The sequence below is a fragment of the Micropterus dolomieu genome, linkage group LG08 (genome assembly GCF_021292245.1).
Source record: "Micropterus dolomieu isolate WLL.071019.BEF.003 ecotype Adirondacks linkage group LG08, ASM2129224v1, whole genome shotgun sequence".
Lineage (NCBI taxonomy): Eukaryota > Metazoa > Chordata > Actinopteri > Centrarchiformes > Centrarchidae > Micropterus > Micropterus dolomieu.
In genome coordinates, this window is record NC_060157.1 from 5,292,176 (window position 1) to 5,298,596 (window position 6,421).

Here is a 6,421-nt window from a genome sequence, read left to right on the forward strand (position 1 = left end):
ATGGGTATTGCACAGGTGTGCCTTAGGCTGGCCACAATAAAAGGCCACTTGAAAATGTGCTTACATTACAGGGAGGGAAAGAGCGCTAAACTTTTATACACAAGTAAAAGCACTGTTATGTTGATATATGATCATATTGTTAAATTAAAGAGCACCTTTAGGCTACATAATAAATTTGTCTAAATGCCAATATACACATTAACAGAATAAGACCAGCTTCTTTTCTGCTGCAGCTGCTGATCTTGCGACTATCTTCTGCTCCAGAGACACAGATTATCATGTGACTTTTGTTCTTACTCTGTAACGGATGAGTCTCTGTTGTTGCCAGTGTCTAATGGGACTGATTTTGAAAAAGGAATAAATTACAAAGTAATTTTATTAATAAGAAAATAAGCAAAACCAATATGTGGGAAGAATCTGTAGTACTGAAGTCAGTAGGAAAAAATAACGAGGTCCCACCGGAACCCTGGCAGAAAACAAGCACCAATTTAACCTAAACCTTAATACTAAAAAACTGTTACCACTTCCCATTGGTCACTCTGCACCGCCCTCAACGCATGGAGAAGCAACTTTAAGAGCTTGCAGGGAAGCTAAGAGGAAATGGAAGACCAACAGGTTGGAAACAGAACAAAAACAAAACACATTAAGAGCATGGGGCTCTAAACCCAACACTAGACCCCAAATACTAGTGCACAGCTTTTCCAACAAAGCCGTGTACATAACAAGGCTTCACAATAGCCTGTGTAAGCAGTGTTTTTATTTTGTTCTTGGAGAAATCTTGCGACATTCAGACTTGTACCAGTGTTTCAATTTCTTGTGAGGTTTACAGAACTCAGATGTTCATGCTGCACTGGTTGTAGACCACTCACCACCAGTAGCTGTGGATACCATGGGGTATCACAGTCCAGCATCAATTTATGCAAGGGACCTGGGAACACCTGCAAACCCATACCACGGACAGAGACAAAATCCCCCTTATCACTTTCCCAGGAGAATGGCAATGTTGAGGCCAAAACAAATGAATCCAAGGAACCACTATCCCTCAAAATCTTAACTGGCACCTTTATAGAACTGCCCATCAATGACACAAAGCCATTTGACACAATTGGTAGGTAATCTGAAAGCTTAGCCTTCACATCTACCTGGCCACAAGACAAAGCAGAAACTGGCACAGTTCAAATGGACGCAGCCAGAGCAGTAGATTTCACATGCACATTACACTTAACCTTAGCTCTTATAGCAGGACATTGAACTTTCCAGTGCTCTTTTTCCTTACAGTAGTTACACACATCAGCATCAGACTGTTCTCCCGACAACTGTTCGGACCTACCAGTCCAGTCATCCAGCCACTTTCCAGAATGCACCTTGACATCAGTATCACAGGCACGGGACTCAAACGCAACTTTGTGTGTCATACTCGTACTCAAACATACTCATCAGCAGCAGCCTCTGCAACCGTTTTAACCTTCCTCTCATTAATGTAGGTGGCAACACTGCTCATTAGAGACATGTTAAACTGTTCCAAAATCATTAAATTGCACAAGTAATCAAATGTCTTTCAAGAGCCATACACCGCCGATTAAAGTGAGTTACCAACTTCCTGGCAAACTCCATGGGCGTCTGCTTACCTGACTTTTCCCAAGTTCTGAACCTTTGTCTGTAAGCTTCAGGTACAAACTCAAAACAGCTTGAACAGCTTTCAAAACAGCAGCTTTAGCGAAGAATAACTTCGGTTTTCACTTACCGGGAGGGATCAGTAAGCTTCTTGAGCCTTACTGGTTAACACACATTGCTACAACAGTGTACGCTCTGAATCAGGCCAATTCCTTCTGTCTGCTACACGCTCAAACAATGTTTAGTGTCAGGATGTCAAACAGCTTCATGATCAATTTGTTGAAGAAAAAAAGACTCAACGTGTGATCGAACATGCAACTTTCTAGGTGATAGCCTTGTGTGTGAGCTAACCAACCACCCTATCAGTCTACTTAAATAATATATCTTGTTTTATATTCTCACCTACTAACAGATGAAAAAATAGTTCCAATGCAAATCTTAGTTATTTATGGTTTATTTATTAGGGACCGATACATCTAACATAGATAAAAATGAAAACAGCAATCCTATGTGTGCACCATAGTGTTTTCAGCAGTTGCTAATTTGGAACAGCTGTCCCTAGAAAGGCTTTTAAAGAAATAAAACATTAAAACAGTGATGAAAAAGAAAGAGAAAAAAGTATAATACAATACATTACAGCATAACACAAGATAAAAGGAAAAACTACAATAGACTAGGCGAGAATACAAGTGTGTGGGTGAACCAATCAGGACTTGGCCTCTCTTTTAAAAGTGGTGAAGTGTGCAGCAGTTTAAGTGTTTAGGTAGCAAGTTCCAAAACTTTGCTCCTTTCACAGAAAAGGCCATCTGAGCAAAAGAAGTTTTGCAAAATGAAACTACAACCCACCCCTGCTGTATATTTTTACTACTACTTCTTCTTCTTTGAACATATGTATTCAATGTAGTGATCAGTGTCTGCATTTCCAGAATTCTACAAGAAGAAGAACGCTTTGTAGCGCTGTTTGTCCGTTTTGGCTGACTGTAGAAACACAGCAGTGCAACATGGCAATGTCCATTTCAGGGGGGACCCGCGGTTATGTAGATAAAAAATGGCTCATTCTAAGGTAATAAAAAAACATAACGTTTCATTATGTAAGGCCTGAAAACATAGTTATGGATGTAATATTGCATTTCTGTCACTAGATCCTCAGAAATATTACACACTGGACCTTTAACAGTAACTTGTTCTTTACAAATGATTTACTTAACCAAAATATTTAGGATAAGCTGAACTAAATAAAAAGTAAAAGTAGCTCTAATTTGAATTTTTATTGTATTGTGTGTTCACCTGTTGGCCTACATGGAGCTATTGCTGATGTAAAATAACAGCAGAGTACAGAGGAGGAGGAGAAGCGTCTTCAGCATGGCTGCCATCCGAGCTAGCTTCTACCTGAGGCACAGAGTAGACGACATTATCTGCATGACCACAGCGGGCGCTGTTGAGCAAGGCAGCTGTACCATTGGAAAAATCCACCTGAAAATTGTTCTAGTTTTAATAGCAATTTAAAGCTTTTATTTTCTTTTGAGGCACTGTAGATTATGTTTCTATACTTCTTCGTCTTCTTAGAACTTGCCGCAGTGACAAAGCTATAGTCATCTGTGGTCTCAACTCCATTTGGTTTGGCGTATTTGCCACAAGTGTAAACCTCGTCTGTCCTCCTCTCTGATCTCCTCATTTACTCCGTCAGGCTGCAGGAAGAGAAGAGGGGTTTGGTTTGTAGCTGGTTTCACAAGCACTAATGATGCAGAGATGTCCCAAATTTACTCAAACTCACTTTTGTGACAGTAGAATACTCAGATTCCACAGGAGGTTCTGAAAAACATACAGTTCAGAAGATTAAACCCATTAAAGAAAAACATAAAGCCCTTTAACCAAAATGTTCCAGTACAGGAACTAAAAGAGGAACGAAAAGTCCCTTTTGTGCTTCCCTGTATTCAATTTTCATACTTAAAGGTCCAGTGTGTAATATTTCTAAGGATTTATTGACAGCAATAAGATCCATAAATATGTTTTCGGTGGTGTAGAAAGACCTTACATAATGAACCATTATGCTGTAAATTACCTTACAATGAACTTCCTTACTTTTTACCACTGGTTTTGTTCCTGTAACATCTGAAGAACCATGAAGATTACGCAAATTAGACAAATGACAGATTTAAAAACTAACGTTTTCACAGACGTTATTTCACTTTCACATAAGGAAACAACAGGGAAAGAAAAGAAATTACTGTTGTGCGACTGATGTTTGTAATTTAATGAATGAAAGAAAGAGAGACTACTCCTACTGTACATTAACTTCCTAAAAAAAAAAAACAGTTACCATCTGGTCTCATGTTTGGCTGACAGCATGTTGCGTGTCACAAAACTAGCTAGCCTCTTGTGCTGCAGCAGCAACAAGGAAAGGATTCTCGCTCTGCCAGTTTCTGTTTTGAATGAACCTATTGCAAATCAAATTTCCACCTGGTTTTATTCATGTGAAGTTGGCAGCTGGCAGTTTGTGCAGTTCACTTGTAGGAGCCAAATCATTAGTTAGGATTTATTCCTTAATGTATATATTTGCCATTTTGTTTGTGTGTGATGTGTGTTTTAATGGCTTTTGAGTACATGTCTAACTCCTGCAGGTCAGAGGAAAGGTGCTGCAGCCTAGTGGTGTGGTTTTTCTTGTCCAGTTGCTTTTCTAATGTGTGTGTTTTCTGTAGTCTCACCTTTGGGTTTACTGGGCCTCTTCCTGCAGAATATCAGTACAGCTGCTGATAATATGATGATCATGACGACCACACTCAGACCCACATACAGCAGCGCACCTGTGGCTGTTTGAGCAGTAGAACATGTTGGTTTTACACCGACACATCCTGACTCCTTACAAAACATATCTGGGTGCATAACTCGACTCCCAGAAACATGTGGGACCTGTGTTTTTGCAGTGTTGTCAAACTAAAAGTAAAATCAACTAAATAAATCCATAAATTATAACAACAAATCCTGAAGATACTTTTGACAAGAAAGAAAAAACAGTAATGCTTTTCCTAGAAAAAAGTTTTAGTGCTTCCGAAACACTAAATGATGTAAACATACCTGGACCTGCAGCTGGTGTGTCTGTTGCTGCTGAGTCTGCTTGGTGGCTTCAGAAGAGGCTGATGAAGGTTTTGAGCTTCCTAAACTGGAGCTTAAAGTCTGTTTTGTCATCCCTTTGGAGACTGATGGGACTGAAGGTTGGAGAGTGGAGTTTGGTTTAGAGGCGATTGGTGCTGTGAAACACAAAGAACACAATGACACAATCCTACACAATCAAAAGGCACTTGGAACCTGGAGGAAACTCCAACAGGAACAGGTCTGGCAGAGCAAGACAAGTCTCTGACAGTTTGCATGATAGGTGACTTACAGGACAAAAGTTTCAACCACAGCTTAACACTGGTTGAAGTAAGGAAGTCTCTGTTTCAACTGTGAAGATTTCAAGCTGCAGGTTTGACAGGTCAAGTGGCAGTAAGTGCACCATTACTAAAGGAGGCTAAATAAGAAAAGAGGCTTGAAGACCCCTGAAGACTGGAATAAGGTCTTACAGACCAATTAATCAAATTTTGAAATCTTTAGTTCATCGTGGAGGGTTTTTGTTTTTCGTTAAGTAGATGAAAGGAAGGTTCCACCAGGTGTCAAACATGGACAAGGAAGCGTGATGGTCTGGGGCTCTTTAGCTGGATCTAGAGTCAGCAACTTGCACAGAGTGACTGTCACCCTGAACCAAAAGGGCTACCTTTTTACAACATTTTCAATCACACTGTAAAACCATTTTAAAACTTGGTCACCAACTGACAGTTTTACACCTGGAACATTTAATGCACAATGACAGAGTTCACTGTTAATTTCACCAAAATAAATTTGATAACAGTTATTAAAACTTTAGTTTATTGAAATGATAAAAACTCACCTAAGCATCCTGGAGTCAACTGATGCAGAGTGGATTTTTATACCTGTGAACAGTTTTCATTCAGAAGTAATTTGTACATGCCACGATTACCATTTCCATTAAGGATTGAGTACAAATTGATCATTTATGTATAACTGGTGATGTAGATCTCCATACTTGTGAACGCCTGATTTTTAGCAGCTTGCAAGTTATTGTAAAGTTAACGTTACCAGTGTGAACATTACGTTTGCACAAAGACATGTTTGCCACATTGTTAATTTAGTTAAAAAAAACTAAAGCCAAAATTAACAGCTGTCAGTGTCCTGATTTCTTTGTCAAACTCAGACAGTAACAAACATTTGCTTGCTGTTTTTGAGACATTCATCTTGATAAAGACTAAACTTCCTGTTTCACCACATCACTTTTTTGGCTTTCACAATTTGTTCTTCATTTGCCTGTGTCACGGCTGTCGCTGTCACCCTTGTGTTTTCTCTTTTCCCTGTCTCACCTCTACCAAGTAGGCTGTGTCCCTGGGGAATGAAGACCCGCCTACTTCCTGGTTTCTGGGGTGCTGACATCTGTACCGCCCATTGGTTCCTCTGTTTTCCACTCAACCAATGGCTCATCACCACGTTAATTACCTCCGGCTCATAAGGAGAGTCCACCTGTTGCTCCAGGCAGCTTGTCACCGCCTGTTGACTTGTGTGCCGCTGGTATTGACTGCATAGCCTGTCTGTTGTACTTTGTGTGTAGTGGAACTATCCACCTTCAGTGCCTATTAGCTGTACATTGTGTTTAGGTAAACATTTGCATACCTTTGAATGTTAGCTCCACATTTGAGTGCAGTGGAGAAGTTCACTTATTGTTCTGTTTGCTATTTTGTTAGTTTCACCAGGTGGAGTG

The 6,421-nt window shown here is 39.9% G+C and overlaps 1 long non-coding RNA gene across 1 annotated transcript; it reads right to left on the minus strand.

Annotated features, from left to right (window-relative positions):
* Nucleotides 1-2,583: 2,583 nt before the first annotated feature.
* LOC123974848 lies at nucleotides 2,584-6,074 on the minus strand. The gene is made up of 5 exons (XR_006825947.1): nucleotides 5,540-6,074; nucleotides 4,690-4,862; nucleotides 4,320-4,424; nucleotides 3,389-3,426; nucleotides 2,584-3,302 (listed from the first exon to the last, which is right to left on the minus strand). It is a non-coding gene; the product is annotated as an uncharacterized LOC123974848 (long non-coding RNA).
* Nucleotides 6,075-6,421: the final 347 nt, after the last annotated feature.